This window comes from Mobula birostris, chromosome 13 (genome assembly GCF_030028105.1).
Source record: "Mobula birostris isolate sMobBir1 chromosome 13, sMobBir1.hap1, whole genome shotgun sequence".
NCBI classification, from domain to species: Eukaryota; Metazoa; Chordata; class Chondrichthyes; order Myliobatiformes; family Myliobatidae; genus Mobula; species Mobula birostris.
In genome coordinates, this window is record NC_092382.1 from 45,920,603 (window position 1) to 45,942,818 (window position 22,216).

Sequence of the window (22,216 nt, forward strand, 5' to 3'; positions counted from 1 at the left end):
AGCAATGGCAGGAGGAAGTTGCTTCAATGCAAGAAATCTTGCGATTTGTACAGTATTGCAATAGGCTTTGACAGTTTTTGACATAATTTATATGTGGTTTTCAGCATGATTTATGATCTATTACCACTCCTAAAAATTTTGTGTCAGATACCTTATCAATTTCAACAGCATTTATTCTAAGTTTACTGTATGAATTTGGTGCACGGTTTCCAAATATTGTGTATGTAGTTTTACCTTGATTCAGTGATAATTTGATAGTGTCAAACCATTTCTTTATCATTTTTAATTATTTTTTCCACTTTATCCAAAAGTTGTTTCAGATGTTCCCCACTACAAAACATAATTGTATCATCAGCAAATAATATACATTTTAATGTCTGAGAAACCAAACATATATTGTTTATATACAAAATGAACAGCAATTGATCAAGCACTGAACGTTGTGGAACCTGACAAGTTACCCTCAAAAGTTTTGAATTCCAGTTGTTTGTATGTATATTCTGATACCTATCTTCCAAATAACTACTTAACCAGTGATGTGCCGCCCCTCTAATACCATACATTTCTAATTTTGTTAATAATAATTTATGGTCAATGAAAGGGACACTGAGAGAATATGAGATGCAGCTTCATCACCGTCTAGAGCAAGAACGCTCACAGTGGGCACAGTATAAGGAAGCAGTGGAATGTGATTTGACTGATCTAAGGAAATGCTTGTCTGAAGGACAAGGCGATGAAGTAAGGATGCAAGACAAAATGAACGCATGGACACTGAAAGTTACTGTACTTGAAGAAGTACAACCCAGATCATACATGGTCCAAACAGAAGAAGGATCAGTGTTAAGAAGAAATCGCAAAGGCCTTAAGAAAGAGCCAACCTCAGAGTTTCAGTATACTGATGCAGACCAGACAAAACATGGAAATAACAGTGAAACACAAGAACTGTTTGAACCACTTTAGAAGGTCTATTCGTGTTCATGAATCCCCAGAGAGACTGATAGAGACATGTTATATTACACATTTGTTCATAAACCCCAGAGAGACTGACAGAGACATGTTAAATTACGCATTTGTTCATAAACTCCCAGAGAGACTGATAGAGACATGTTAAATTACGCATTTGTTCTGGTTAATGTTGCTAATTGTTCTTATTTTGAAGGAAAGGAAGAGGCGGTGATAACACGTGTAATGACGTGTCAGATCTCTCAATGTACTGTTGTAATGTATCGATCTGTGTGGATGGTACATCAGGCAAGATCTTCACTGTAGCTCAGTATGTGATAAGAATAAACAAATTCCCCATTTTAATTGTGTGGAAATATTAGACAGGCTGAGCTTCTGATATGGAACCGCAGAAGGAAACTTAATTGAAATGTTGTCATTTCTGAGGAATGCATATCAATAGAAAATGCTTCAATCTCGCATTACGATCTGCGGTAACTGGGATCAGGTGACGGTGGTGGGTCTCCCACATCAATATCGGAATCAGGTTTAATAGCACAGGCATATCTCATGGAATTCGTTGTCTCTGCGGCAGCAGTAGGACCTACTTCATAACAATACATTTAAACAACTATGAATTAAAATAATATACGTATTAAATAGATAAATTATATAAGTAGTGCAAAAATAAAAATAAAAACGTAAAAAAAAAATCTTTTAATAGTGTGGAAATTCTGGAGCAAAGCTCAACTAACTGTACACATCTATGAGAAGCTCAGAAAAATAGAGAAGGCTAAATTCTCATATGAATAGGTCATATACCCAGAAACATTGGTTGTACTTTGGCAGGTCGAAACAGTGGAATAGACTATAAGACCATAAGATATAGGAGCAGAAGTAGTCCATTCGGCCCATCGAGTCTGCTCCACCATTCAATAATGGGCTGATCCACTTCATTTAGTCATCCCCACTCCCCTGCTTTCACCCATACCCTTTGATGCCCTGGCTAATCAAGAACCTATCTATCTCTGTCTTAAATACACCCAATGACTTGGCCTCCACAGCCGCTCATGGCAACAAATTCCACAGATTTACCACCCTCTGACTAAAGTGATTTCTCCACGTCTCAGTTCTAAAGGGATGTCCTTCAATTCAGAAGTCGTGCCCCCTTGTTCTAGAATCCCCTACCATGGGAAATAACTTTGCCATATCTAATCTGTTCAGGCCTTTTAAAATTTGGAATGTTTCTATGAGATCCCCCCTCATTCTCCTGAACTCCAGGGAATACAGCCCAACAGCTGCTAGTCGTTCCTCATACTGGAACATTGAACCCTCTACTATGTCAGTATATCCTTCCTAAAATAAGCCCAAAACTGCACACAATACTCCAAGTGTAGTCTCACGATTGCCTCAACATCACATCCCTGCTCTTATATTCTTAACGTCCAGAAATGAAAGCCAACATTATATTCGCCTTCTTCACCACTGACTCAAACCTGGAGGTTAATGAAACAGACTGCCATACTTTTACCAGATATTTAGTTTCTCCCTCCATACCTTCCGAGTCCCTTTCCCTCCACCCCCAGGTCACAGATTTCTCATAGTTTCAGCAACATTTTTAATTTTTCCCTCTGTATCTTCCCCGTCCCATCCCTTCACACCCCTGGGTCACAAAGGTACGGGTTTCATTCCCATCCCGGTTGAGAACATCTTGTCAAAAGAGTGTCGCTGGGAGCGGACCCAAATGCAAGGCACAGACACTGACGTACTAGGAACAGGACTAGGTTAGGCAAGAAAGCAAGGGAAGTGGGGAAGAAAGGATGCTGGACATGACACAGGCCCTGAATGAGACAAGGATACAGGACCTGGGCTAGGACTTGACTAGGATAGCGGAACCAAGACATGGAGCTTGGAATTAGGAGCCTGGGCTCGGACCCCGGATCGAGGCGAAGACTGACGAGGCTTGGGTTCTTCGAGGCTAGGGTACTTCAAGGCTTGGGTATGGACACAGAGCCAATGACTGGGCAAGGACCCAGAACCTGGGACTTGACTGGGGCTCAGACTCCAGAACTAGGCGAGGACAAGACGTGGCTACAGGACGAGGAGTGGTAATAGGACTGGCCGTCAGACTCCTGGACAAGGCAAGGGAACACCAGCATCGGTCTGGGCAAGGTACTCCTGGGATCGGCAAGACACATGTACAAGGCAAGAACACAAAGCCATGGCTTGGACAGGACAAGGTACTTCGACGTGGCTAGGACTGGACGAGACCCCGAAGCTTTGACTTGATCGAGGGAGAGACAGGAAATTGACAGCGGTGCAGGCGAGGCAAAGCTTCAGGAGGAAGGTGAAGGGAAGGGATACAGACAGGGGGTTTGAACAGGAACAATCCAGAGGCCAGCAGCTGAATCCTGAAGCTATTTATGAATCCAGCCCAAACGAGAATCAGCTGCCTCAACAGAAACTGGGGGAAACCAGAAAACATGGAATAAGGAACATGAACTGGAATACGGTAACATAAAAGCTGCCGGGGAGGGGTGAAAAGCATTATCAAGGATGCATCTCATCCTAACTATGGACTTTTTACTCTCCTTCCCTGTGACCCTGCTGAACCTCACATCACAGCAGCAGTATTGCACCCATATTGTTCTGTCTCAGAACTATTATATTTGTGTGCTGTGGCACTTACTTTTTAATTCGCAATTATTTTGTAAATAACACCATTCTTTGCATTTCTGGTTAGATGCTAACTGCGTTTCATTGGCTTTGTATCTGTAGTCGGCACAATGACAATAAAGTTGCATCTAGTCTGATCTAATCACTCAATTCAGACCAAAGCAGAATTGTTCAGGTTTTATTTAAATCAGTCCATGTATATAAGCACTAATTTCTATTCACATTGCTCCGGCCTCACTGGACAGGAACACTGAAACATCAAGTCAGAAACAGCAAGAAGTGGCCATTCAGCCCCTCTAACTATCAACAAGATGACGGCTGCTCTCCCATCTCAGCCACATGTTTCTGCTCGACCCTCATTTCCTCGATCACTTTGGTCTCCACACATCTGCCGGCCTCTGTTTTATGTGAGGACGATCACTGAGTCTTCACCACCCTCTGTGGTGGGGATTTACGGACATTCACCACCTTCGGAGTGGAGACATTTCCCCTCGTCTCAGTCCCGGACAGTCCACCCCCTTTTTCAGAGACTGGGATCCCTGGTTCAACCGGTAATGATGTTGTGCATTTCAATGTGTTTACCTCTCAGTCCTCGATTCTCTAAATGAAAGGGTTATCACATTTGATCTTTCTTCATATGATGACCCACCACTCCAGGGATCAGTCTGGTGAATCTTCATTGCACTCTCAATAACAAATACTCTCTAACCTCTTTGTTAATCCTCTATGGAATTAATTTCCATCTTCTGCAGCCCCGTGTTGCCCCAACCACTCACCTCCCACCCCTGTCACTATTTCCACCTTCCCACCTCCCCCTCACCTGGACCCACCTCTCACTCCCCAGCTCTTGCCCCATCCCCACCCCTCACCTCTTTTCTCGGACTATTTCCCGTCCACTCTCAGTCCAGAGGGAGGGTCTCGGCCCGAAATGTTGACGGTCCATTTCCCTCCACAGATGCTGCCCGACCCACTGAGTTCCTCCGGCAGTTTGTTCTTTGGTCTGTATAACCCGTGTTAGTGTGGGGAGCGGGATTTTACACCATATTCCCGGTACAATCTCAACAAAACACAAATAATTGTCACTTTGCCCGGACCATCGGCCCCGCTTGCAGGACAACAGTCTGCCGGTGTTTGCCCCCAATGTGGTGAATCGCCGCCACCGTGGGCTCAGACATTTCCACAGATGAGCCCCTCCTGTCCCCACCGGGACAAACATCCTGTCCGCCCCCTCTCTCACCGTCTTCATCCTCTCCCTCCCCGGGGAACCGGCATCAAACCGACGGGCCGAGCGGTCTCCTCCTACCTCTCAGCGACACATCAGACTCCGGCCGCAGGAGACGCTTCACAAACGCCCCAACTTCCCTCGGAGGGAAATGGAAATAAATCAGAAAGCGGACATTTACTTTGGGATTTGCTCCGCTCTGATAAGGAGTTTGCCGCTTTGAGGATCTCGGAGCTCGAGCGGGAAACGGAGTCAGCGAGGGTAACGCCCTCTTGGCCGGTCCGCCTCCGCGACTGGTTGTAACCAATGATTGACATCGCTTCGCACCAATGGGAATAGCGCAGCTCCTGAATCCTCTGTGGACAGCGGTGGGGGAGGGGCTGGTCACGTGATTTGTAGCCCAGCCGTTAAACCGGTAAAGCTCGAGCTCACCAGCGCGTGGGTGACGTAAGACACCGCGCACGTGAGGGCAGATCCCGGTGTGGGGGAACCCATGCGTGACGTCAGGCACGTGGGGGGGAGCCTGTGTGACGTCACCTGTGGGGGAACGCTGGTATTTAAAAGCACCTTAATGGACTTTTCTTATGATTTCAGAGGGACAACAACATTAATCACGGGTTTCATCACTGAATCCAGTGTTGTGAGATGTAAAGTCCCCTGTTATGTGTCCGGCTGTGCCGTGTTGTTGGTGGAGTGGGCAGCGTGGTGTTTGTCTCGATTCGGGTCGCAACACCAGAATTGTCAGCGGGGTCCACACACAGTGTATTAGTGACCAGAAAACCTCCCGTCCCTGCAGTCTCTGTCTCCTGGTAAACTCAACACCCTGACAATGTGGACCATAGGCACCCCTTCCTCTCAGAGTCAGGGAATCATTCTGACAGCTGATCGCTGAGAGGAATTATATTTAGCTCCTCCGCAATTGTGCGGGGTAGAGTTTTTTTTTGGGGGGGCGGTGTCGATATTAGGCTAATACGAGGGGGCGTAGTTTTAAGGAGCTTGGAAATAGATACCGAAGGGATGTCAGGGGTAAGTTTTTTTACACAGACAGTAATCGGTGAGTGGAATTCACTGCCAACTATTCGTGTGAGAGTGTTTCAGTTACTGTGGGGCCAGGAACCCATGCAGCTCAGTGGGAACAGGGAATAATACCAATGGACAGAGTCAAACTGAGCCAGGTCACAGATTGGAGACGGTAGAAATGCCTCATTCTTTTAGAGACAGGAAGAGCATCAGAGAATTTGATGGTCATTCCAGATACCAGCACTGTGCCCAGTTAGAAGATGATTTCTCTGTCCAACTTGGGTTGAACCTCACTGTAACAGTGTGATGTCAGATCACACTTTGTCAACTCAAGTGATCTCATCTGAAATGTTGTCTTTCACCCATTGATGTATTTTGTAAATCTTTCTACAGGTTAAAAATGACAAGGAATTTGTCTACGGGAATCTCGAACACAACACGCCAGTTTTGCTGTCTCTGTAAGGGATTCACTCGATCATCCTTCCTGCTCAGACTGTGGGGAGGGATTCACTCGATCATCTGACCTACTGGCACGCCCGTCATTTTACACAGGGGGAAGGCCATTTACCTGTTCAGACAGTGGGAATGGATTCAATCGGTCATCGCAACTGAAGGTACATCAGCAAGTTCACACTGGGACAAGGCCATTCACCTGTTCTGTGGGTGAGAAGGGATTCAGTCGGTTTTCCCACCTGTGGACACACCAGTCAGTTCTCACTGGCCAGAGGCTGGTCATCTGCTGAACTTGTGGGAATGGATTTACTGAGTCATCTACCCAAATGGCTCACCAGCGAGTTCACACCGGGGACTGGCCGTTCACCTGCTCAGACTGTGGGAAGGGATTCACTCAATCATCAAACCTACTGAATCACCAGTCAGTTCACAATGCATTGAGGGATTTCACCTGCTCAGTCTGTGGGAAGAGATTCACACAGTCATCCAACGTACAGAGTCACCAATAAGTTCACACTGGGGAGAAGCCGTTCACCTGCTCAGTCTGTGGGAAGGGATTCACACATGCATCTCACCTACAGAGACGCCAGTCAGTTCACACTGGGGAGAGGCGGTTCACCTGCTCAGAATGTGGGAAAGGATTCACTCGGTCATCTGCTCTGCTGGCATGCCAGCGAGTTCACACTTGGTAGAGGCCATTCACCTGCTCAGTCTGTGAGAAGAGATTCACTCATGCATCCAACCTACAGAGTCATCAGCGAGTTCACACTGGGGAGAAGCCGTTCACCTGCTCAGAATGTGGGAAGACATTCACTCAGCAATCTAACCTTGTGACACACGACTGGGTTCACACTGGGGAGAAAGTTTCAATAAGCTGCATGCTGGATATTTGTCCATCACCGTTGCTGATGCAATTTGGAGAGTGACTGTCGGTGCTGAACTCTGCAATTATTGCTGCTGCTCACCACACCTAGTTCTGCACCCTGGTCACTGGGCATGGGAGGAGTTTCTTCTGCTGTATATTCACCTTTAATGGGACTACAGTTTAATTTTCTGGATCAGAGGCAAAAAATCAGTTCTATTTTAAACTCTGTGTCCGGTACATGGTGAATTTGTATCATAACTAGTGTACGGTAGAGAGTCAAGTCTGCCTGGCTGGACCTTACCAGTGATTCCGTTTCACGAATCTGCTTGGGAATCTGGCGATCCGCTTGGGAAATCTTATTAAGCCCTGAATTAAATTTTGCCAAAAGCTGTTTTTTTTTTGTTTGTTTTCTTGCTATTTTCTATGTTCTTTGCCTGTTAATATTCCAGATACTTGGGGCAAAACGTTGATTCCCATCGATAGATGCTGCCTGACCTGCTGAGCTCCTCCAGCACATTCTATTATGGCTCAAGACTTCCAGCATCTGCAGTAACTCTTGTGGTCCATATTCTTGTATGTTTCCGAAAAGGACATGCAGGTAGGCAGAGAGGGTGCTGTGGCTCTGTTGGTAAAAAAAGTTAAATCAAATCATCAGAAAGTTGACATGGTGTTGGAAGGTGTTGAGCCATCGTGGATAGAACTAAGGAACAGCAAGGGTGAAAAGATCTTGATTTTTTTGGAGACCCCCAAACAGTAGTAGGTATATTGCCTGCAAATTACAACGGGAGAAAGAAAATGCATCCCAAAAAAGCAATGTACAATAGTCATGGGAGATAGTCATGCAGATATATTAGGAAAATTAGGTCGGTGCAGGATCCCAAGAGGAGGTTTCCTAGAATGCCCACAAGATGGCTTTTTAGAGCAGCTCCTGGTTGAGCCCAGCTGGGGATCAGCCATTCCCGATTGGGTGTTATACAATGAACCAGAATTAATTAGAGTGCCTAAGGTGAAAGAACCCATAAGGGCAAATGATCTTAATATAATGGAATTCACCCTGAAGTGTGAGAAGGAGAAGCTAAAGTGAGGTGTTCCAGAGTAACCATGGAATACAGAGAATTATAAAGGCATGAGAGAAGAATTGGCCAAAGTTGATAAGAAAAGAACATGGACAGGGATGATGAGAAAATGGCTGGAATTTCTGGAAGCAATTTGGAAGGTACTGGTTATATATGTAAAAAAGAGGAAGATGCATTCTAAAGAGAAGATGAAACAACCGTGGCTAAGGCAACATAAAAATCAAAGAGAGGGCATATAACAGAGCAAAGATGGTGGGAAGTTAGAGGATTGGGAAGCTTTTAAAAACCTACAGAAGGCAAATTTTAAAAAAAGTAGTTAAGAAGAAAAGGATGGAATACCAATTTAAGCTAGACAGTGATATTAAAGAGGATGTCTAATGTTTCTTCAGATACATTAAGTGTTAAGGAGAGGAAAGTGTGGATATCGGACAACTTGACACCGATGCTGAAGGAGTAGTATTGGGGGACATGGAACTGGCAGATGAACTGAATAAGTATTGTGCATCAGTCTTCACTCTGGAACGCACTAGCAGGATGGTGGATGTCTAAATGTCAGTGGTCTGAATTGTGCAAATTTACATTACTCAGGAGAAGGTTCTTGGAAATAGAATGGTCTGAAGGTAAATAGGTCACCTGGACCAGATGGTGTACATCTGAAAGTGGCGGCTGAAAAGATTGTGGAGGGATCAGTAATGATGCTTCAAGAATCAGTGGGTTCTGGTATGGTTCTGGAAGACTGGAAATTTGGAAATACCACTCCACTCTTCAAGGAGGTAGAGAGGTAGAAGATACAAAATTATGGGCCAGTTAGTCTGACCTCACTGGTTAGGAAGATATTGGAGTCGGACATTGAGGACGTGTTTTCAGGGTGTCTGGGGCACATGATAAAATTAGCCATTTTCAGCATGTTGTCTTCAAGGGAAAATCTTGTCTGACAAGCATGATGACATTCTTTGAATTCATTGAAGAAGTAACAAGCAAGACAGACAGAGGAGAATCAGTTGATGATGTGCACCCGGACTTTCAGAAAGTACTTGACAAGATGGCACACATGGGTCTGCTTAACAAGTTATGAGCCCGTGATACGAGTGGTGATTGTTAAGTTCGTGCCCTAAGGTAGAAGGAGATGAGTTATTAACTTCAAACTTTCTGCATAACCACTCAAACAGTTGGACTGCATGCGCATGTAACGAGAGCAGTATAACTCATCTCCTTCTACCTTAGGCCACGAACTTATCGAAGGGTGGCAGGGGTAAGTTTGTCATGCAGTGGGTGGTGGGTGCATGTAATACACTGCCGGCGGCAGTGTTGGACGCCGATACAAAAGGGTCTTTTAAGAGCTTCTTAGATATGTACATAGAGCTTAGAAAAATAGAGGGTTGTGCGCTAGGGAAATTCCAGGCAATTTCTAGAGTAAGCCAGATGGGTGGGACAACATTGTGGGCCGAAGGGCCTGTAATGTGCTGTATATTTCTATGTTCTATAACTTGAGGCACCGGACCTTACCGACTGTTAGTAGAGCAGGCCCTGGAACACAGCAAGAGCCGTAGCTCCGCAGACAGCAAACGCTCGTCGTCTCAACCGTCTGAAACTCGGCAACCTCTTCCCACCTTACCAGCCTAACAGACATTATTGGGGAAGCATAAATTAGCAACCAGAGTGCTCAACAATTCCCCTTGACTCGCGGCACGGAAAGAGTTTATTCAATTTAACAGTCTAATCCCGATAATGATGGATTAATACATACGGCAAGGCGATGAGGACCTGAATTCTAATTCTGCTAAGAATCATAAACTACAAAAAGTGCGTCTTTACGTACATGGAGTATGGACTTATTCTATTTCTGTCAGATCAGCGACGCCCCATGTGCCTTATTCGTGATACTGTACTGTCTAAAGAAACACTGAAACTATCAAGATTGCAGGAACACTTCCGTAAAAGACACCCTGAAAAGGCGACCTATGTTATTACTCAGAACCAGAGGATGAAAGAAGCGTTTGAAAGGCGTTGCACACTCGAGTCATTTGCCAGGAAAGCTAAAAATATCTTTGATCGCGATCTCATTGCTTCTCATAACATTTCCAAAATGATTGCAACGTGTGAAAAATCTCATGCAATTACTGAAGGATTATTAATGCCTGTTGTATCAGAAGTGCTCGCCACTGTTCTCAAAATAGATACCAGTATTTTAAAATCAATTCCCCTGAGTAATAACTCTGTGTCTCGTCGTACTGATGACATGAGTAAGGACATTAAGTATCACTATGCACAGAACTACAAAAAAAAAAAACAACAGAATTTGGGAGCCAACTTTATGAGTCAATTATGCGGGTCAACGAAGCCTTGCTAATGGCATATGTATGGCTAATCAAAAATGGAAACGTTGATGACGAGATTTCCTATTGTAAATAGCTCAAAACAGATATTAACGTGGAATAAATCTATGAGAGCTCAACATGTATATTAATGACAAAATTATTTTGATTAGGAACAGGATTTCTTGTGTAATGGATAGAGCGGCATATAGGACAGGTCACCATGCTGGTTTAGTGGAATTCATGAAAATTAAATTGCAAGTCCGTGGTGTCATTCATTGTCAACACCCCGCAGCTACTGTGCGGGGCACAGGTACTGTGAAAACTAGGTTTAAAGATAAATAAAAAGTTAAAGCAGAATATTTATTTCATGCTGGCATATGATAGCCATGTGTTTACACGATGGGAGCGCTAGAAAGTATATTCGGTCTCAGAGGGGGGAGTATGGCAAGTATGAAGGTCTTCAGGAGGGCGTTGGCAAGTATGTGGGCATTGGGTTGGCAAACACTGCTCTGGAAGAAAGTGTTAGCCAATGGGAAAGCATAACCGTCCATGGATGGGATCCCCACGATCTTTGCAGACTAGGTGTCAACGAGAACGTGTCCAACGACTGGCTCAAAGTTGGAGAATTCTTTCCAGAAACTGGATGTTTCATTGTGACAATACTGGTCCAGGTGGTTAAGACAAAAACATCAAAGATGCGCAATAAAAGGCTAACAAATTCAAGACGATAAAAGCAGAATATGCCATGTGAAACCAGAAAAAAATCCCACAATTACAGTATCCTGCAACAATCTAATTCAATCCGATTACTTACACAGGCACCATCAGGCGACAAAAACATCTTTCACCAAATTCTTGCTCTAAGATACAAAATCATGAAACATACCATGCATTATTATAAATACAATCCTGATCCAGTTTTAACGTCAGGACCCTACAATTATATTACGACCGATTCATTATTAGTGATGGGATAATACCTGGTACCCGCCCGAATATAATATTACAGGATAAATATGCAGTAATGATTTATTTAATAGGTATGGCCATTCCGAACACACACAACCCACGGAAATCAGTAAGTGTAAAACACCAGAATAAAGCTGACGAAAGAGGGAAATGAACGACTATGGTACATGAAGAGGGTATACATTGTCCCGTTGTAATATACACGACTGGCATCTTCCCAAAATCACTACACAATAGCTCTAAACATTTCGACCTGCACGGCAATATTTATTCAAATCTCCAGAAAGGCACAATACTAAAACGCACTAGAATAGTCCAAAAGTTCCAAGCGATTGAGAAATAAGTGCTTGTCTATGTCCATAACGCAATTTTTATCAGATTTAGCTGAGATAAAAAGTAAAAATAATAAACATGCGATTCTACTGGAGTGAATGCAGAGGAGAGTCAAGACACAATTTGATCGGACGGGCATTTATTAGAAATCAGGGAGTTGGATGACATTATTTTCCTTGAAGCAGAGTAGGCACCGGAGATTTCCGTAACAATTTGCACAATTATGAATGAATTCTGTGGTGTTAAATATTTCTCTGTAACATCTTTGTCTAATGCGGCGGACATGTCGAGGCTTCACTGTCAGTTCGTGTTGACTTTCTTTTTTTTTTCATTCATTCTTATGCAAAAGACTAAAGTAACGAATGAGCGGCATTTTTGCCGATTTGGTCTTGAATGTCCCCAGAACCTGTCTCGCTTTCTCATAACCGAAAAGGGTCTGGCGGTGACGAGTGCGGGAATATAGTGGAAAACTGAAAATAAAAGGTGGATGAGTTTAATAATTGTTAGGAGTGGAGGTGGCGGGGTGCGGGTGTCGGAGACTCTGTTCCTGGGCTGTGTTTCTCTCGGGTGCTAAACCGGATTTACTCTCCCCCACTGCCACGTTCATTGGTTCTGTAGAGTCAAGATCGAAAACATTGCGACCACCGCCGAGACCAGCTTAGATATGTTGTTTGTTAGTTAGTTGAATAATCGACGTGAGCGGACATTTCGCCGCGCTGATGAAATGTTCTCTGAACTTGCACTGAGGTATCCCATAATAAACGTGTTTGTGCAGCAACTTAATATCATCAGTCTGTCTCCGGTGTGTTGAAAGATGTATTCAGAATCGCTGTAATTATTTTGATCCAATCAGGCAATGGTGTTATAAAGGAATTCGGCAACACTCACCGACCACAGGATGACGAACGTCCCGAAGATGGTGAGAAGTAAGATCACAGACCTCCTCCTGCTCTCCATCTCCGGGTCACTGCGGTTCTCCGTCTTGCTCTGACCCCTCAGCCCCTTAAGGACGCGACTGGTCACTAAAATGTGTCTGACTGTCAGAGCGTTGAACAGTAGTATTAACACAGGAGTATCAGAAATGAGGCCGGGAAACCTTTGGAAAATCAGTGTAAATCTCTGTCCATCAGGATTCTGACTGATATGCAAAGCCGAGAAAGCCTCGGCAACTTTCTCAACGACAATGATTCCCGCGATCCGGTCACATCTGTTCACACTGTCCTGTACCGCTCAGCCCGCTGTCTCCGACTTAGTCCACGGACAGTTTCCAAAGCTCGTTTCAGATTTACTTCCCCCGTTCGCAGGCATCGATCTCCTCCTCGGCTTCCGCCCACACGGGCCCGGCTCGGCTCGCTTATTTTAAATTCTGCAACTGCACTTCGCCGCGGTTCCTTCACACTCTGTCAGGGGATCGGATCAGAAAGTTCCCGTGTTGGTTTTATTTAATATTCTCCCTGACCTGCTCCGAATTACTGCGGCGTTACTCTAAATGCTTTAGTGCTGATTGTTCCGGAGCGGAGTGTCGCCTGTAATTTACCCCGTCTGACCTGTATCGGACCCCGCTGTGTCGGCTCTGAACTCCCGCTTCACTACATCGATATCAGGGCGTGAAAACAAACCCCGGGAAACAAAAACTCACAGACACCCTTATTTAATTTTTCCAAACTCCCGAAACTCTCGGGATCTAACACATAAATATACAAACAACAGGAATTCTGTAGATGCTGGAAATTCAAGCAACACACATAAAATATATAATTATACAGTTGGTTTCATTTTTAAGTCAAGACAAGTAGCTTTTTATTGTTATTTCAACCATAACTGCTGGTGCAGTACACAGTAAAAACGAAACCACGTTCCTCCAGGACCATAAATGTAGATTTTTTTTTAATAACAGACTTGGGAGTGTTCATTTGGTCCCTCAGCCAAATTGTTGACACAATTTGCGAACAACTGGGCTCCGAACACCGGTCCCTACAACACCGACTGGGACATCCTGCAGGCCTGGGAAGGGTCTGGTTATTCCTTGTATTTAAACAAACAGATACCAGGAACAGGAGCCGGCCATTCGGCCCCTCTAGCACGTCCTGTCATTCAATAAAAACCGGGCCCCAATACCACTCCCATCCCCACTTTGACCGGACCATTGGCCCCACTTGCAGGTCAACAGTCTGCTGGTGTTTGCCCCCAATGTGGTGAATCCCTCTGCTCGCCACCACCGTGGGCTCAGACATATCTACAGATGAACCCCTCCTGTCCCCTCCGGGACAATCATCCTGCCCGCCCCTCTCCCACCATCTTCATAATTTCAATAAAATCCACCCCTCCCACCCCGGGGAACCGGCATCAAACCAACGGGCCGAGCGGTCTCCTCCTACCTCTCAGCGATACATCAGACTCCGGCCGCAGGAGACGCTTCACAAACGCCCCAAACTTCCCTCGGAGGGAAATGGAAATAAATCAGAAAGCGGGACATTTACTTCGGGATTTGTTCTTCTTTGACGGGGAGAGTCAACGCGGCTGCGGAGATGTCAGTGTTGATGATCAGAGGGATCTTAGACTCCAAGTCCATCGCTCCCTGAAAGAGACTGCACAGATTGATCGGGTGGTTAAGAAGGCAAATGGCGTGCTTGTCTTTATTAGTTGAAGCACTGAGTTGAAAAGTCGGGAAGTTGCGTTGCGGCTGTTGCGAGCCTGCGGTCGGACTGTGACTGTGTCTTTAAGAGCGCCGGAGTGAGGAGGCGGGACTATCTCGTCAGTCACAGGCTGACGGCGCTAACTGTGGATTTAACCATAAGAGAGAGAGAGAGCGATCTGCAGACAGGCAGTCGGCCAGTCTAAACAGAGAGAGAGAGAGACTGGAAAAGCTGATAGCTTCAGTTTGTCGCAGCTGAGGCTTGGAACTCTCCTATGCCCACAAGAGTGGGTTGATCATCGGTACCCGGAACCACAACGAATGTTTGTGGCTATCACTTCGTATAATCCATAGCATTAACTGTAAAAAATGGAAATAAAAATGTAATCTTGCTTAAAATATTAAAGAAATGTGTCATGTTAAACTTTATGCCTTTTGTAAATCAGGTCATCTTTTACTCACTTGGCTATTCAAAGTAACAGAAATTTTAACCAGGGGTGCCCAAACATTTGCATGCCACTGTATGTATCCTGTGCCTTCCGAATTGCTTCCAGAAATTCCTGCCCGTGTTCTTTCCAAATCAATTTTGACCAATTTTTCTTTCATGCCTCTCTAATTCTCTTTATTTCACATCCGACTTTAGCTTCTCCTTCTCTAATGTCAGGGCGAATTTGATCATATTAAGAACACTTGCCCCTCAGGGTTCTTTGAACTTAAGTGACCTAATTAATTCTGGTTCATTACAATACCCAATCCAGAATAGCTGATCCCCAAGTGGGCTCAACCATGAACTGCTCTAAAAAAGCATCTTGTAGGCATTCTAGGAATTCCTCCTCTTGAGACCAACACTGTCCTAATTTTCCTAATCACCTGCATGACAATCCCCCATGACTATTGTAACATTGCCCTTTTGGCACGCACTTTCTATCTCCCATTGTAATGTGTGGACCACATACTCACTACTTTTTGGAGGTCTCTATACAAGTCCCATCAGGGATTTTGTTTTACAGTTGCTGTTCCTTAATTCTAGCCACAGATTCTACACCTTGCAACACTATGCCACCTCTTTCCATTTTATCGAACAGAACTACACAACCCCACTACCTGCTTGTTCTTTCAAGAAGCATGTAAGCTTCTGGGAAACAAGAGGACCTGCAGATGCTAGAAATCTAGAGAACTACACACAAACTGCTGGAGGAGCTCAGCATGTCAGGCAGCATCTATGGATGGGAATCATCATTTTGGGCCAAGACCCTTCATCGGAACTCTTGATACCCACATACCTGGAATATCAACAAGCAAAGAAAATAGAAGGTAGTGCAAAATAGGGAAAACCTTTGACAAAATTTAGTTCAAGGCCTAAAAAGACCTGCCAAACAGAGCTCAACAGTTAACAAATACAACAAAGACAATAAACACTTTCATCAATACCGACATTGACTTTTTTTAAATAAAAATATCTTGGTCCCATTTCAATCAGTAAAATTTACAAAGATAAATAAGAACTTTAGAAAAGACTATTTACGCTCAAACCCACTTAGATTAACACTACCTTGGACAGAAGGAGGAAGAGAGATAACACACATGAAAAAAAAAATCACACAACAGTCAGATAAAACTTCTAAGTATATATTTTTTATGAAAAATGAACAGTATGTAATGCTCCATGTGTGTATATGGAATCATGACAGGAAATACAGACCAGAAAACTTAAATGAGAGGCCAACTCAGAAAAATGAATCATCACTATGGAAGAAAACATTAACCAGTGGAATAAGTATGACCCTCCATGGGAGACATCCCAATGATCTGAGCAGACGAGATGGTGACAAGGAAGCATCGAGCACCTGACTGAGAGTTGGAGACATCTTCCCAGAAACAGAGGGGGTCCTTGCAGAAATACAGGACAAGATGGTTAACAAAAGGAAAAAAAAATCAAAAGTACATGAAATACAAACAAATAAGGCAGTAATTGCAGAAAATGTTAGCGGAAACCAGACACAATCAAACACATTCCAGGATTCTGCAGCAGTTTAACTCAATCTGATTACTTACAAAGTTACAATCAAGTGGCAAATATCATTCACCAAAATCTTGATTTAAAATACAGACTCATGAATGCCCTCCATCACTTCATAAAGGCACCATAAATTCAAGCCTGATCCAGTTTTAGAATCAAAATCTTATAAATTATATGATAATCAATATATTATTTCAGATAGGACAATCCATAATAACCATCTGGATATAATATTACTGGATAAACAAGCAGGAACAACTTCTTCTATACATAAAACCATTCCCAACACATACATGTTCCTCGACCAGAGGAGCACCTCACCACAGGTATTGGTTGTGTCATCAGTCAGACAAACGAAAGATTTTCCCAGTCAATCAGCTTCCAAATGTTGCTACTGTGTCATTCGTTGCCACGCCCCGCTGATGATTCCCTTCTCTTCATCATACGTTCTTACCCCGACCTTCAGGTGAGATGAGCAAGTGAATCCCTTCCCACAGTCCAAGCAGGTGAATGGCCGCTCCCCAGTGTGAACTCGCTGGTGAGCCATTAGTTCAGATGACTGAGTGAATCCCTTCCCACAGGCTGAGCAGGTGAATGGACTCTCTCCAGTGTGAACTCGCTGATGAACCTTCAGTTGAGATGACGAAGTGAATCCCTTCCCACAGTCTGAGCAGGTGAATGGCCTCTCACCAGTGTGAAGTCGATGATGTACCTTCAGTTGAGATGACCAAGTGAATCCCTTCCCACAGTCTGAGCAGGTGAACGGCTGCTCCCTGGTGTGAACTCGCTGGTGAGCCATTAGGTCAGATGACCGAGTGAATCCTACCCCACAAATTCAGCAGTTGACCAGCCTCCGCCCAGTGAGAACTGACTAGTGTGTCCACAGGTGGGAAGACTGACTGAATCCCTTCTCACACACAGAACAGACTGAATCCATTCCCACTGTCTGAGCAGGAAGGATGATCGAGTGAATCCCTTGCTCCACTTCTTAAATATCTGGACAGAGACAGCAAAACTGGTGTGTTGTATTCTAGATTTCTGTAGATAAATTCCTTGTCATTTTTAACCTGTAAAAAGAGTTACAAAATCCATCAATGGGTGTAGGACAACATTTCAGATGAGATCACTTGAGTTGTCAAGGTGTGATCTGACAACACACTGTTACAGTGAACTTCAACCCAAGTTGGAGAGAGAAATCATCTTCTAACTGGGCACAGTGCTGGTATCTGGAATGACCATCAAATTCTCTGATGCTCTTCCTGTCTCTATAAGAATGGGACATTTCTGCCATCTCCAATCTGTGACCTGGCTCAGTTTGACTCGCTCCATTGGTATTATTCCCTGTTCCCACTGAGCTGCATGGGTTCCTGGCCCCACAGTAACTGAAACACTCTCACGCAAATAGCCGGCAGTGCATTCCACGCACCCACCACTCTCTATGTAAAAAACTTACCCCTGACATTCCCTCGGTAGATTTCTTGTCTCTCTTCCCTCCAGGAGAAGATTCAGGAGTTTGAAGACTTGTATGGCCAGGTTTGGGAGCCGCTTCTTTCCAATTATGATAAGACTGCCGAACAGATCCTGACCCGGATCTGGGCCGTACCCTCCAGATATCTGGACCCGCCCCTCGGTTTTTTTGCACTACGTTACTTTCCATTTTTCTATTTTCTATTTATGATTTATAATTTAAATTTTTAATATTTACTAATTTTAATTATATTTAATATTTAATATTTGTAATCCAGGGAGAGTGAAGCGCAGAATCAAATATCGCTGTGATGATTGTACGCTCTAGTACCAATTTTTTGGCAACAATAGAGTATAAAGAAGTATAAAGTATTTCAAAGCACCTTAAAACTCTGCCCCCTCGTCTTAGCCACTTCAGCCCTGGGGGAAAAAAAAGACCTCTGGCTATCTACACTATCAATGCCCCTCATCATCTTATACATCTAAAAAAGATTCTAAACATAAACAAGGAAATTATACATTGCTTTGAGGATTTGTTAGAAGTATACAAATTTATGAGGGTATAGATAGGGTAAATGCAAGCAGCTTTTTCCACTGAGGTTGGGTGGGGTTACAGACAACCAGAGGTCATGGGTAAGTGGGGAAGTGAAAATTTAAAGGGAACATTTGGTAAAGCTCTTTACTGATGTTTTTAAGAAGATCCAACACTTCTTCTTCCTTAATCTCCACCTTGTCCAGCACACAGGCCTGTTCTATCTTGACCTCACCCTGATCAAGATCCTTTTCAATTGTAAATACTGAAGCAAAGTATTCATTTAGGACCTCCCCAACTTCCCCCACCTCCAGGCACATGTTGTCTTCTTCATCCTTGAGCAGCCCCACCTTCATTCTTGCCATCCTTCTGTTCTTCACATTCGCATAGAACGCCTTGGGGTTCTCCTTAATCCTACATGCCAAGGCCTTCTCATGCCCCATTCGAGCTCTCCTAAGTCCTTTCTTAAGCTCCTTCCTGGCTACCCTATATTTCTCATAAGCCCCTCCTGCTTCCTGCTTCTTACATCGAACATATGCTTCCTTCTTCCTCTTGACGAGTTGCCTCACGTGTTTCATCAGCCACGATTCCCTTTTCCTACCATTTTTTCCTTGTCTCAGAGGGACCAAACCTATCCTGAACCCAGCACAAGTGGTCCCTAAACTTCCTCCACATTACTTCTGTGCTTTCACCCTTGAACATCTGTTTCCAATTTACTCTCGCTAGTTCCTGCCTCATCCCTTCAAAGTTAGCCCTTCCCCAGTTAAGCACTTTCCCATTTTGTCTGTTTTTATCCTTTTCCATAGCTATGCTGAAGCTAAGGGAGTTGTGGTCACTCTCACTAAAATGCTCCCCCACCAAGAGGTCTGCCACCTGACCAGGTTCATTACCCAGAACTAGATCTAGTATGGCCTCTCCTCTCATCGGCCGGTCCACATACTGTGTCAGGAATCCTTCTTGAATGCACCTGACAAATTCAGTCCCACCTCTCCCCCTTGCAGTCAGGAGGTGCCAGTCAATACGAGGGAAGTTGAATTCACCCAAAACTACAAATCTGCACCATTCTAAACTCTGTCTGCTTATCTGCTCCTCGGTGTCCCGAGGGTTATTTGGGGGCCTATAGACTACTCCCAGCACAGTGATTGATCCCTTCCTAGTTCTGACTTCCACCCATACCGACTCAGTGGACACTCCCTCTGCAGTGTCCTCCCTTTCTATAGATGTGATACTATCCCTGACCAGTAATGCTACTCCCCCGCCTTTTCTACCTCCCATCCTATTCCTTATAAAACACCTGAACCCCGGTACCTGCATCAGCCAATGCTGCCCTTCCTCCAGCCAGGTTTCAGTAATGGCCACAATGTCATCATTCCATGTACTGATCCATGTTCCAAGTTCATCCCCTTCATGCTTTAACACTCCTAGCATTGAAATAGACACACATCAACCACTTTAACTGGCTACATTTGTGTTTTGTCCCCTGCCTGTCCTTCCTCAGCAACTCAGAACACATAGCATCATGCTCTTGTCCTTCTACCCTAATCTCTGCACTCACATTCTGATTCCCACCCCCCTGCCAAACTAGTTTAAACCCTCCCCAACAGCTCTAGCAAACCTGCCATGCCTGGATATTGGTCCCTTTCCAGTTCAGGTGCAGCCCGTCCTTTTTGTACAGGTCAGACCATCCCCAGAAGTGATCCCAATGTCCCAGAAATCTGAACCCCTGCCCGCTGCACCAACTCTTCAGCCACGCATTCAACTGCCATGACTTCCTGTTCCTACTCTCTCTGTCTCATGGCAGAGGCAGCAATCCTGAGATTACCACCCTTGAGGTCCTGCTCTTTAACTTTTTTCCTAACTCCCTATATTCCTTCTTTAAAACCTCATACCTACTGCTGTCTATGTCACTGGTCCCCACGTGGACCATGACATCTGGCTGCTCACCCTCTCTCCTGAGAATACCGAGAACTCGATCTGAGATATCGTGGACCCTGGCACCAGGGAGGCAACAGACCATCCGGGATTCTCCATCTCTCCCACAGAGTCTCTTACTTGTCCCCCTAACTATCTAATCCCTTATCACTACTGCTCTCCACTTTTCACTCCTTCCTTTCTGAGGTAAGAGTCCAGTCTCAGTGCCAGAGACACGACCACTACAACTTGTCTCTGGTAGGTTGTCCCCATCAACAGTATCCAAACTTAGAGAAGTTCAGTACAGAAACAGGGGCCCACCTAGTCAATGGTGAAAAAATATTCAGGCTGTCTAATGCAACTTCCTGCACTGGGACCTCCTTCCTATCTGTTCTGGCATTCTGACTCCAATCCCTCCTGCAACTTGAGTTTAACTTCCACCCTCCCACACCACACACTAGCACTAGCAAGCCTTACCACTAGGATATTGGATCTCTGATAGTTTTAACTCCCTAACTAACAAATCCCCTATCAACCCTTTGACATTCCTCTGCTAGGTAATCCTCCCTAACAGTGTCTAAAGTGGTCCACCTGCTGTTGTGTGGGATGGCCACAGGAGTACTCTGCAATGGCTATTTAACCTCATTCCCCTTCCTGACTCTCACTCAGTTTCTTATGTCCTACATTTCGGTTTAAATCACCTCTCTTCATGCCATATCTATCACCCTCTCCAACTCCTGGATGATATGGAATTCATCCATTTCCAGATCCAGCTCCTTAAAGTGCAGGATTACAAGCTGCAGCTGGATGCACATCTTGTAGGTGAGGGCATCAGGGCCACTGGAGGTCTCCCCACCTTCCCACCAATATCCTCTCTAATTTGTAATGACCAGTGTGCCGAAAAATCTTGCGCTGTGCAATTTTTACCCAGTAACAACAACATGTGCACACTGAATTTTAAATAGAGAGGTATTTATTTTAACAGCTAGCAGAACACTGTTATCCTCCGGGTTTGATCAAGTTCATCTGCACTCTCACACAATCTATGTAGCAGGCCTGTAGAGGGTTATGAAGGATTTTCTCACTCCAGCTTTTGCACACCATCCATATCTGATTTGCTTGCTAAATGACACTTTAAAAAGGCAGATTTCCAAATATCACTCCACTTCCTCCCATTTGCAAATTCCCCAGCAATTTTTGCATCGTCACAATACACAGGTAACACCAGTTTCTGTATTGTACATAAATATTTCCCCTGAACCCTCCCCCAGGTGACTGGCGGCCAATGAATATGAAGGGAAGGGCAGTAGTCTGTCTCATTGGAGTCTGGCACTTGTTGCCAAGGACAAAGGTGCTTGATATCATTATGTCCTCAGAGAGAATGGGTCAAAACATGTCCCCACGGGTAGAAAGGTCCAGAACAAGAGGAGGTAGAACAACCAACACACACAAAATGCTGGAGGAACTCAGCAGGCCAGACAGCATTATGGAAAACAGTACTAATGCTGAATTCCTCCAGCATTTTGTGTGTGTTGCTTGGATTTTCAATATCTGCAGATTTTATCTTATTTGTGCTTAGGGGTAGAACAAAGATGATTTTCTTAACAGCTGTTGTAAAAGATTTTGTTCCCTTTCTCCGAGTTCCCAATCCTTGCATTTAGACAGCTGGAGCTCAGCTCTGTCTGAGAGATCCATCGGTTCCCATTCCCTCATCAGCCGGAAGCTCCCCGGGCCCATGTACGGATTGTGGGGCTGAGAGAGAGGGAAGAGAGCACGA

At 44.6% G+C, this 22,216-nt stretch overlaps 1 protein-coding gene across 1 annotated transcript in view; it reads left to right on the forward strand.

Annotated features, from left to right (window-relative positions):
• LOC140207919 (uncharacterized) overlaps positions 1-22,216 on the forward strand; it is a 78,487-nt gene that overhangs the window by 28,350 nt on the left and 27,921 nt on the right. The window lies entirely within an intron of this gene.